General features: G+C 36.0%; 1 protein-coding gene across 3 annotated transcripts in view; it reads right to left on the bottom strand.

The window, feature by feature from the left end:
• The window catches only part of SLC25A21 (solute carrier family 25 member 21), a 237,452-nt gene that overhangs the window by 178,103 nt on the left and 46,375 nt on the right, over window positions 1-12,974 (bottom strand). Inside the window, exons 2-3 of one of the 3 annotated variants that reach the window (XM_032112697.1) lie at window positions 3,185-3,314; window positions 344-410 (exon numbers count right to left, since the gene is read on the bottom strand). The exons of 1 other annotated variant lie outside the window; for it this stretch is intronic. The gene's annotated coding sequence lies outside the window, so the exon portion shown is untranslated. The remainder of the gene's footprint in view (window positions 1-343; window positions 411-3,184; window positions 3,315-12,974) is intronic. One more of the 3 variants, XM_032112698.1, reaches the window with a different exon arrangement.

The following is a 12,974-nucleotide window of genomic DNA, read 5'->3' as shown; positions in this document are numbered from 1 at the left end:
GTCAGATGCACAGAGGATTGAGGGGTTCACAGTCTCCTTGGTGAAGTGTACTTTTTTGTATTCTGCTGTAAGTAACATGCAGGAGAGCACCTACCTCTGGTTATTATTGGATTTGCCATCATTGTATTATGAAACAGTAACAGTAAAATTATACAAATAAATTTATATCAGAGAGTAAAGATGGAATAAACAGCATGAATAGGAAAATTCAAAAAAAAATCCAGTCTTTCTCTCTTTCTCTCCTCATATTCATAACAGCCAATAAACCAAACTTCTACAGTATCAATGACTGGCAATTCATATCAATCAAGTAGAAGCTCAGGGAGTATTTCTCAGCATTTACTATACAGAAGAACAGTTCCTTCATTGAAGTGGAGTCATCATCTTAGTTCAGTACCTTTTCAGGGGACCTGCAAATTAATAAATGGACTAATTTTGTAATTTTCCTATATATTCTCTAACTATTTAACAATGTACCAAGGAATAACCATCTTCACATGGGCAGCATTAAGAAGTTTAAATAAGGATACTCTGGTGTTTTCTATTCTTCCTCTCCACTCTCCCTCAAAAGCTTCCTAAGTTTAGTTATGAGTATGGCCTTATCTTAGTCTGTAATTTTCACAAAATATCATTGCTGCAGAGACAAATTTAACCATGCTTAACTTAGCAAATAAATCACTTGAACACACCATTACATAGCTCCTGAGGATCATAAAGTAGGTCTACCATGGAGTTGTCACTAAGAAACAAAGACAAATTACATTTCCACTAACCAAATAACTTCCTATCAGTGGGCTCAGCTGTGACAACAGAAATGTTTGTCTTCTCTTTTTCTGCTCTAGGACTGAGAGCCAAAAGAATGCTCAGTCACCACTGTGGATGGTCCCACAAAGAAGCTCACTCTCTGACTTTTCCACTTTGAATTTTTGGGTTTGTTTTTATTTTGTACACTCCAGACAGCATTTGTTTGATCAGCTTAAGTAAGGTGAACAACTGACAAAATTTGCACCTGCCTCACATCTCATAAAGTGAGATTATGCAGTGTGTTGGCTAAGTACATATAGGTTTTTCTGCCAGGGATGAAAGTATGCAAGAATATCACTTCCCTATGATTGAAAAAGTACAAAAATAATGTGCTACTCTTTCTTCTTGTAGGTAATGTCAGTGAAACGCTGAGTAATTTTTTATTCTCTAGCACCAGCAGAGTGTGTTCACACCTCTCTGAAAAGGAGATTTCTGAGAGTCTTCTAAGTATCTGACCAAATGTTTTGGAACCTTTCATGAAAAAAACTTAACCAAAGCACAATCTATTTTCCTGAAAATTTCCTCTTTAGCCCTCTGGGTTCCAAAGTGTGCTGGCTTTTTTCCTTCCTGGCTCTAGGCAAAGGCAGATACTCTAAAACATGGGTATCTCGGCTAAGTAAAAACAGGACGAGATTTGCTTGTTGTTTGTTTTGGGGGTTGTTTGCTCTATGAAATACCCCATATGGGAAACTAAGAAAGAACCCTTGGATCCCAGCTGAGACAACTGCAGAGTGATAAATTGCAGGCAGAAAGAATGGAAAGGGACTTCAGAGCACAAGATTTAAAAACCCACCAAGTTTAGGCCTCCTCTTGGCATGTGGAAGCTAGCTGAGGGGTGTGAAATAGTCTGGGGCTTCAGGGGAGCCTAAGAACAACCACCAGGGGAAGATCACACTGTCTTTTCACCAAAGGTCCTTTTACAGATGTATGGAATTAGAGTTAGGGGCTTGGATCAAAATCAGAGCTATTTTCTGCAGTTCATCATATAATTAAAACAGTAAAAGCACTCAAAAAAAATCTCCCAACCTTGCCTGATATACAACTGTAAAAAAGTAGTAGAAAGAAAGGAGACAATATATCATAACATTCTGTTTGCATGCAAAAAAAGTTCCAGAGAGTCAGAGAAGAGCAGCTGCTCTTTTCACTAACGAGCTCAATACTTTTTCTATTGAAAGCTATTTTACATTCAGAAGGATGACAGGTTTTCTAAGACAATGAATCAACAGCCTATTTCCTTTGACTCTACTGAAAAGGCCAATTTTATCAAGGTTAAATACATAAATAAAGATAAGAAATTGCCATTTATAGTAGCTTATCATTACTCCTCTTTTGCTTGAACATCAATATATAATTTTTGCTTTAGTTATGTTTGAAAGAACTGGTCTTCACAACAACAAATTAACAGGAAGATGTCTTGGACAGCATTGTCAGGATATCCTTAAATATAATGCACAAGTTCAGTCAATATATGTTGTTTCTATCATTTGATATGTACATGGATTTATCACAATGGTGATATTGAGTGCCACCAAGTTTTAACTACACAGTTAGTTTCACTTTTGAGTATTCATTTTTAATTTATGAGCAACAGCATCAACAACATACAACAGTATAACATAGCATGAAGACTTTCCACAAAAGCCTTTCTAAAGAATGAGCACTCTACAGAAATTCTTTTCTAGAAACTTAATTGTTCAGAAAGAGTAATTTCCAGGCTTTGTAGATCATTTACCTTCTTGAAAAGCAGAAGAGATACCCTGGCAAATCAATTTATAATATTTTTAGAGCAAGCCTTTCAGCCTTTTGCTTTCAGCCTTTCCACAGCTACACAGAAAAAGCATGGCACAATACATGCAATGGTTATGAGAAACAAACAGAATCACCCAGAGCCTGATAGCTGGTCAGTATAATGGAAGTGAGCATGTGCTTGGTGAAAGAAGGTTCCAAGACAGTTACCCTGTAGATCTCTCTTCACTGAGATCAGCTACCTGCCTGCCATTACCCATTCTGGACTTTTTAGTTCTGCTCCAAACTGTTTCTCCTCTTGTTGGGACAACAGGGAAGTGCTTTTTCTATCAAGTAAAAACCCAGAGACACTTGCTGACACTGAAAATTAAATGAACTGGCTGTTGTACAATCAGAACACATTCATGTTTCCTATACAACTAACTTATATTGATTACAGTTACCTTGATAACCCTGAGCTCCCAAACTAATATTTTCATGTGACGTATAGGAGGTGAGACTAAAATTCTGCTTTTCTAAGAGCAGGATAATATGTAATTATTTATTGCAAAGTGATCTGAAGAAAAAAAAGGCCATGCAAAAAACTATACTATTACAGTATTATTTTTTTGTGTCACAACTGATAAGCACTCACCACAGAAAGAGCAGCTTTTGTAGTCCCCATTTTTCAGAGGTGTTGACTTGCACGGCAGTAAGAGATAAATAGAAAATTGCTGAGTGCGCTCAACAGGCAACCTGAGTAATGAGGTATAGCCCTATCTTTTCTAAATGGAAAAACATAAACAGAAAGGGAAGGAAACGCTGTTAGAGAAGCTTTTAAAAAAATCAACAATTTAATACAAAGACAAGTTTTAAACTACTTCCAAAGATGTGAGTTACATTTAACAATTTCCTTTTCCCATGCCTGTTTTCTAGACTACCATGAAAAAAACTAGACTGCAATAACAGGACTGATGCTACAAATAAATATATCAGAAATTTCTTTATTTTACCAGCTGCTCCACTTTCAAGTACAAATTCAGTCATTTTTCAAAATTTACTAACATGTTTATCAAGTGTAACAGAAAAAAAAGTCCAGAGCCAGCAACACTAGAGTAACTATAAGAAAACTTCTGCAATATAGAAAAAACCCCAACATTTTATGCCTGCATTCTCCTTTAAGTGACCTCTAATGCCATTGAGCTAGCTTGTGACAATCACCATATTATCACTGATGTTGCTGTTATAGTAGCCCTATAAAACACAAAGACAGTTGAAATAGAGACATGGTTAAGACCAGTTGAGTTTGCTGCTAGATAGGGGCCAGCATTAAGTTTCAAACTTTACAGCAACAAAATCTGGGAAATATACGAAACTTCAGGGTGAGATAGCAGAAATGTGCCAACCTTGTAAAATACACTAAAACAGTGACAGTTTGTGTATCAAACAATTTGTCTGCCAAATATTCACACTTATGTGATCCACCATGTCAGCTGACAAACCACCAAAGTGCAGGACAGCAGCCTTACACAATACATTTCCCCCTCTTTTGCCACAGAACAGAAAGGTCATCTGGAAATATGTCTAGGGCTGAATTCTACCTGCACCCTTTAGTATTTGAAACCACTTGTCAATAAAACTGGGATCAATGTAAAACACAACAGTAGCCCCCCCACATGTTGAGTGGCCATGACATTTCAACCATGCAATTTTACAGCAGGCAACAAACAAGATTGGAAATTCAGGGTTAAAATCTCCAGTGAAATTTTGTCTTATAAAGTAATGAATGTTGACCAAGAGAGTAAATCAAATGGATCTCCTAACAAACTGAAAACAGCTGTTTGGCTGTGTGTGTCTCTGATTTAAGTTTGGTAATTATTGCCCTACTGTGGCTCAAGGTTATTCTGTATTAGTGAAATAGGATATCATAGGAAAAGCATCCAACTTCTTAATTTACTGTAGCATCAAAAATTCCACTGTATAAAAATAAGCCGGAAATGTAACCTTCTAAAAACTTACCTATAAACCTTCTAAATGCCCACTTATTCATTCGTCTCATGCACAATTGCACAAAATTTGATTACAATAAACTAGAATATATAATGCCAAACAAATGATATGTCACCTTTAGTCACTCCAACTATGTTTTCACATAAATACACTGAAAAACAACTTTATATACGTGGAGTCAGTGATAAAGCATCTTGGCTTAATAGCCCACTCCCTGGACTACTATGGCCTATGTTAGCACACAGAAAAATTGTTTACATTCTTACAAGAAGCAACTTTCTTTTAAGGTCTCCTCATACAGCACAAGAAACAAAGCCACTAAATTTAATTTTTCAAAGTTTAAAAACTTGTTTAAGAAAGCATGGTAGACATTTGATTAACGAAAACTGAGTTCACTCAATTAATGCTTGATTCCCTCTTAAATCCAAACTACACTGTGGTTTTATTAGTTCTTTTGTCTAGGTTATTAGATGCCTTTATTACCTAAAAAACATGAGTCGATTATCTACATTAATAACGTAATTACTATGGTATTATTGATCTGCCTTTTGGACATCAAACAGTGTACAAGTCCATGGAAGTATAAAAGTGAGTCTCCGGCCAATTAAAATGTCTAAAAAATGAATAAAAACCCTGTGTGCTCTGTGAACATCCTAATAGGATTTCTGCTCTGAAAATTCAACAGCAACAACAAAATTGACTCTCCCTCAGACACAGACTGCAAGTTTTCATTCAGTAGCAATTACTGTACATTGCTACTGAATCTTCAATTCTAACACAAAAATACTTTAATAAACAATAACACAATCCTTGACAATTATTACAAATCCAAGTACTTATTCTTTCTGAATCTTTATTTCAAGACAACTAGGAGTCTTAAGATAAAATGATTCAGGTAATTTAAGGTCAGCTCCAAGCTCCAACTCAGTTCAGTGTATTATTACAGAAATAATTTCATTTAGAGAGTGAGTTAGCATAGATTAATTGCAAACAGACACTTCAAGAGCAACCTTACTCTACCCAGCACACCACACTCTTCTTTAGGTTTCCTATTTTCTCAGTTGAGATATATGCAAACTAAACCTTTGCCAAAAGTTTTAATATGCATATTTGTGCATATATACACTCTAAAATTGTGAAAATTACTGCGTATATGCCACAGAAACAACCTTTTGAAAATACCACTGTGCTAATATTTTTTTTGTCAAAAAGATTGGACAAACTCAAGTAGGAATAGTAGTAAAGTGAGTGTTCATTAATTTTAAAAAAGAGTGGGCTCTCTGCAAGTCTTTCCGCATACATAACACAAAACAGGCAGACTTCAATCTGAAATCCCTTCTGCATATTCTTTGCCAAGGAGCAATTTCCATACTGACATTGTTTAAATAATCATACAATAGAAGCCAATAAAGGCACTTTGGCTATGGGAAGGATCAAGATTTACACCCAGTCAAAGACCCCCCAGCTGCATTGCTGAAGAAACCAACTGGAAGCAAGCGAAGTCCCCATTGTTTTGAATTAAGGATCCCATAAGAGAAGAATGAAAGAGAAAGAAATAGAAGGCACAATAATTCCAATTTATCTGGTGATCTCAAGATCCTTTACTCTTATGGTAACATCAGAGGTAAGTTCACACGCCAACTACCAGCTGAAGTACAGTGAGCTCCAGCTCTGCCCCTTACAGAAGGATGGGAATAAATCACCCAAAAACAAGGTCTACTGACTTAGCTTCAGAGGTTTTCCCTGCACACTTCAGGCACCCCTTAGAAGAATTTTTCTAGCTGCTTCTCAGTCTGAATGCAGTCCAAACGCATCCAAATTTAGCAGTTTGACTTTACTAGAAAATAGAGGGTAGGCCCAAAGAAATCTTTGGGCACCTACAAGTCATTCTTCAGCACCAGCATCTGATGTAAACTTTCACATTACCTACCATTTTATGTATTATCTCATGCATAAACACACATCCTTGAATGGCACCAAGTGCTGTCATAACTAAAGACAATTATCAATTATGTATTAATAGGCTGTTTCCCTCTGGCACTTCGCTTCATAGAAATGTATCACAAATATTCCATTGAAATGAGGATGCAGATGGAAGAGGATCAAAATAGGTCACCTTGTCATTAAGCAGACTGAGTTGGGCTTAGTCTGAATAGAAGTCTTTCACTGGCATTTAAATTCAATAAGGTTTATTTGATTTAATTTAACATATTGGTTTCCATGAAAACTATAAAATAACTAGCAGAGGATTACAAGGTTTTAAAATACGACATGGGACAACTTGATGCACACATTTCCAAGGAGCTCCGTTCAGGAGATGCCTAACCTTGAAGGCAAATCTTTAGACTTAATGTATCAAAAGCTCCTTCTGTATCCATTAGCATCTGCCTTTTACAGATAAATTAATTCCTGTTTAAGCCTTTCAGGTTTCAAAACTTAAGTAGAGCAACACAGAAGTCACAAGAGTGGTTCAATCCAATATGCAAACCCACAATGTACTCAATGCATACAGACAAGTATCTTGTGATACACAAGACAAGGATCTTGTGAAAACTTATCTGTGGGTGCTTATTAGACAGTAAAAAAGTAGGTATTTGTAGTGCTCAGCTTCAGTCACTTTTTTAAAATGGGAAACCTTAGAAATCTGGTTCAAATTTTAGGATTTAAATCTTTCCTCAATCCAGAACTGTTTCAAAATATTTTACCTGACAGAAGCAGGTACAGGCTAGCTTCAGTTTGAGGTTGCCTTTCAGCGGTAGTGCTGAACAGCATCATTGTGCAGAAAGAGCAAAATGCACAGCATCAGAAATAGTCTATAAAAGATAAAGCATGACTTTATTGTTTAAAATTTCAGACTGACCTAAAAGCACAGTGTGCTATGGCCTGGTATGGAGGGCATCAATCCAGGGTGTTTCACTTCCTGAGAAGAAATCTGGCCAGTTTTGGATCTGATCTCCACACAGGAATACAGAAAAGTCTTCAGCATGATCATTCTACATTATAAGTAATATACAATATAAAATTCCACTATGCTAATTCAGTATCTTCTGAGGGAATACACAGTCTTGAATATTCACTGAGACAGTTTTGTAAGGTAACTATAAGGACTGGTGTAATATCAAATTAACTATTTATTCTGAAACATGACAAAATTGACCATTTCTCTGCAATGGCTATCACAGGGCAGAGAATCCAATGAAGACTGCTCACTGACAGACAATGGCTAGTTCTTCATCTTTTAACTCTGGCTTACATGATTTGTGTAACAAGAACCTCCTTCCCAAACGCCAAAACATTTAAAAATGCTTAAGCTATTGTTTCTCTTCAAAACATGTAATAAAGTAAAATATTAGTTCTTTAAAACCTGCATTACATATTTTTCCTCGAGAAAACTAATTCCTATTTCCCTATTTCATGCAGGAGCCATTACTTAGTTCCATAGAATGCTTCTGCTTCCTCTGTCTCTAAAATACTCAAATGCTGAACAGAGAAAACAAGTCAGAGATACAGCAACAGTTATTTTAATCCCCAGCAACATTCAGTTGACATTTTGTTTTGTTCTGTTTGCATGGTGTTTTTCATTTCAAGATCAATGATGTTTTCCTCTTAATTAGATTATGCTTTCACATACTAACACACAAACTTAAAGATGAGCTCATCCACCACCAAAATGCCCCTGCAGTCAGAATGCAATTAGTCTTACAATATGTACTTTGAAATTTCAAATGACAAATGCTTAAACAGTGACTGCAAGATCCAGCAATATATGACCTCTATTGGTTAATATTTTGTATGCACTGTAAGCCAACTTCTTTCCTGTACTATACTAAAGACAGACATAATAAAAATAGAGGACAATCTATAAAAATGAACAGAATCAAATCTTTTGATTCCTCTGCCATTTTGCTATTCACACTATGGAGTCCCCCCCTCTTCACAACACATCTGGAACAGTGTTCAGCACCACAATGTTTCCAGAGATTATTTTTGTAATAAGATCCAGAGTAGAGGTGACCTCTTTAAAACTCCTCACTAGTCAGAGTTAGAAAGACATGTTCTGAATCCCTGACATCTACAGAAGACAATTCAAAATGGGGTATAATCTTAGGCTAATTTACTAAAAATCTTAACACTGCTGTCAGTATCTCAGCATGTGGCGATCAGCAGTGACAGTATGCAAGTGTCCTTACACATATTGCAAGTCACTGCCCAGCTGTACAGCAGATGCCTCCAACTAAGCCCAGAACAGGTCAAGGGTGATGTGAATCCTCAAAGTACTGCCAGCTTGTTGTGTTTATCTTTGATGGCTGAAGAGTGCAAATGCCAAAAAAAGAAAACAAACGTTTTCCTTAACCTTGAATTTCCTAAATGATTTAATGTCTTTGTATCCTATGTGAAGCAGTTCAAAATGTGACACTTGTATCTGTAGACTGGCAAGAGATTATGTAGATGTTACAATGCATGTAATAGAGAGAGCAGAAGCCATTAGCCAGGCAGATGTCAGTAGCCTACCTTGACAAGGACTTGCTTGGAATTATCCACAAAGACATCTGCTGACTTAGCAGTCTCAATGGCTTCTCAAATAACATTCTATTGATAGGTACGTGACTTCTAATTTACAAAGCCAAAGGGTTGGGATTTAACCAATTTCCAGTCTTTTACATGCCAAAGAAATTGTTCTGTTCTAAAGGCGTCTAGCTACATAATGCTAGAGCAGAAATGACCAAAGGAACTATTATAGTGATTCAGCTGTGGAATGAGTGCACCACAGCTCACAGTATTACGTAAGACAGAAGAATCTCTTTAGGAAGATTTCTATATTAATTACGATTTTATTTTTAGTATTCTCCAAGCAGATAAAAGTAAAAACATGCATTGTACAAAAGCACACTATATACTCTACTATAGGAATCTAATGGTACAAATGAAGAGTCAGACATGCCCACAACCCTTGTTACCATTATATGTCAAAGTAGATACTTCTCACTATACTTTGAATTCTCTACTCACCTAAGTAACTTCATAAACTTCTGATAGTCTTGCCATTTGAAAGCTAACCCTCTTTTGATGTAGTACTTGGAACATAAACATGCTATGTGGGTACGGAATTAAACAACCATTAAAATTTTAATTAATGAAAATATATAGAGTTCAGAGAAGAAAATAGAGGTACAGGTGAGCTATAAAAGCAGGAACTTCAGCCAGTTCTGCTCAAAAGAACTTAACACTTGGTTACTGCTCTTGATTACTAGCATGGCTGTGCTACAAGATGAGGTTAGTCTCATCTGCTTGGGCTTTCCACTTCATTGCTCTTTCTCTACACCCTCTTTTCCCTCCACCCACGTACCCTCCAGCCCATCCACTTTCAGTTCAATTTTCATTTTTAAGTACTAATTCAGATATTTTTGAAAAGTCAGCAAGGCTGTCTTCTGTTCTGAGAATAACTTTGGTAGCAAGAGAGGAAAAAACCACCAAAAAATTACATTTCCCATTGCTATGATGGTCCTAAAAACTCAACCAGCAACCACCTTCTTGCTGTGACCTCAGAACTTCTGAAGTCATTGCTGCATAAGAAGTCTTACCAGGGGAGAGGTGGGTTCTCATCCCATCTAAACTGCAGCCTCATGTTTAGAGAATGGGCTGAATTTGGGTCTGAACCCTCTCAAACTGATCTCCAAAAGACACTAGGCACACAACTAATCCTAGTGACTTTATCCGGACTGCTCATCACCGGCAGCAAAAAATTTCCTGTATTTGGCTTTAAAAATAACATAAGCAGGAAATAAATGGGTTGCCACCAGCATTGCCTCAGAAACCTGGATTCATCTGATCTCTGGTAATGATTTTGTGCTTTGCATCTTCAATAATGAGTCCTGGTTTTGTGTTCCTCTACTTACTAGTAGGGCTAGACACCTACATTTATTATGGATGTAGGTGGTTTGATTTAATTGCAATGGATACCTTAAGACTAGTTTACATATAAAACTGTTCACATTTCAGAAATTCCCCCATGGGCATTTAAAATCCTTGGATTTAGAGCTTAGAAAAATCAAAATATTCTTAATGCCAGGTAAGCACAGTTAGTACAGATGATACGAAGTACCTTAGAGTTCTATGATGTTCTTTGACCTCAAAAAAAAATTCAGATCAATTTATTTTACACTGGTAGATGACTATATAAAATACATACACCTATGAAAACAAGGATATGGCACACAAACATATTCACAAACTGTTCAGGAATGTTCCTGCTGCCTTGTTTTGGACTCTGTTCTATTCAAAGACACATATATATAATAAAGAACTTAGAAAAACAAATTAATCAACATTTTTCACAATATAAGTTTTTACATGACCACTGAACTTTTATTTCAACAAGTCATTCACATCACTGTAGATTGTAATGACACAGAATAATGCTCATTCAAATAGTCTCACTGAAATCAGGTAGGGGCAGACTGACAAACAATTGCTTCTAGAAGAGAGCTACCCACATAAATAGTCCCAGAAAACTGCACTGAGCAAGTCAACAATTTTGACAGTCTGGATCTATATAAACAACTACCACCACACTAACTTGAATTTAAGAGCAGCTCTGCTCTTACCATGCCTTTGTCTATTGTAAGTTTGATGTGGTAACTGTTTTTTTCTTAAATCAACATCTCAAGATTATCTATAGCTGAAGACAGCTGTGAATCCCAACTTATTAAAAAAAAAAAAGTTTTATTTTACCTTTCAGGCAAAGAGATTGTTTATAATTGTTACTTTCTCTAGTAATTTTTTTCCTTTTTCATTATTCCATTTAAAGTACTTAAGTAATTTACTGCAAAAGAAATTAGAAAATATGTTCCACATAATAATACTAGAATACCTGAATGTAATCCAATGTAGTCTTAATAGATATGAATTGTCACAGGTTGCTGTCTTCTAAATAATGTTTTGAAACATCTTGCTCTTTATATTTTAACATCCAGATTTTGAGGTCCAGTTACTAGTGTTTACCATAGAAAACTCGGTCAAGCTGGTGTTTGACCTTTGACAGGAAGCTGCCCTCACTCCAGCTAGTCCCAACAAACTAGGCCCAAGACAATAAGCTGCTTTATAGCTATTAGGTAGGCCAGTGTGTTTCTCCAGGAAGACCTCAAGCTGAAAAGCCAACACACTTGACAACCACAGCCAAGGTACCAAGGGCCCAAGCACTAGACATTAGAAAACAAATGGAAAAGCACACATGGCTACATCTGGAATCCTAATGGGCCACCAATGGTTCCCAGCTAAAGGAAGAATTACCAATGTTATTTTATCATCCCTTGTGCTAACTTAGCTGTTTATGTACAGCAATAAATGATTTTTTAAAAACATATTTGGGTCATTATGTCATATACCACCAGCAAGTACGATTGTTTTATTGTGCTTGGAGTCAAAATACACTGCTATACCCAGATGTGAGGGAAGTTCAAAACCTCTAGTCCTTCTGTATTCATTCCTGTTGGACAAATGGATTAAGTTTTTAAAAGGGAAACTGAGAATTTTTATGGCCTGTACTCCCACCTCACTAGTAAAATTCTCACTGATATTTTCCTACAGAAGTTTGCCTTGCCAATGATAACATTAAATATTACCTTAGTAAGCAACCCAAAATTTCAACCAACAGGAAATGCCACACATTTTATTGCCAAAACATCCCCATTCTCTTCTTCCAAAGCCCCAAGATGTTATATAAAAGAAATAATTTTGATTTTTTTTTTTCTTAAGCTCCTATTGAAATTCAAGGCAAAGTAATCATTGTGCTGTGGAATGAAACTAAAATACATAAATATTTATTAACAGACTTAATAAAGGAGGACTCTGCAGTTATGGCCCTGAATTTATATGTGCAAACCCCGGCTTTTCCAAAATCTACAATCAGAGTATTGTGTTTCCATGTAATGAAACACGGGATTTGTGTAAAGACTCTTGCACAGTATTTCTAACCCTAGCACTATGGCATTTAAACTTTGAGATCAAAGCAGAAAAAAAAAGTTGGATCCTCCAGCATTTGCTGCTTGAGAAAGATAGCAACAACTTAGTAAACAAATAGAAAAAGTATATTATTTTTACAAGAAATTATAATAATTTAAATGAAGGGTTCAACATTTTTTTGGCAATACTATTCTAAAACTGACTGTATCCCAACAGTTTAAATCAACATTTATCAACAAATTTCACAACTTTCTGTTCCAAAAGACACTGAAAGACTTTGAAAAGAAGTGCAATTTAGCAAGTGACAAATGAATGTAATTTCAGAAAATGTAATTCTAATCGTATTGACATTCCTTTTAATGGAGGCTGGATCAATTTGCAGTCATAATGAATAAACAATTCAAAAAAATCAGGTTTTCTTCCCCTTCCATTCTCATTCTCTTTTTTTCTACTTGATGCTAGCCCTGTTGTAG

This window comes from Corvus moneduloides, chromosome 6 (assembly GCF_009650955.1).
Source record: "Corvus moneduloides isolate bCorMon1 chromosome 6, bCorMon1.pri, whole genome shotgun sequence".
Classification (NCBI taxonomy): domain Eukaryota; kingdom Metazoa; phylum Chordata; class Aves; order Passeriformes; family Corvidae; genus Corvus; species Corvus moneduloides.
Note: the sequence above shows the minus strand (reverse complement) of the source record. Positions and strands in the feature narration are given on the sequence as shown.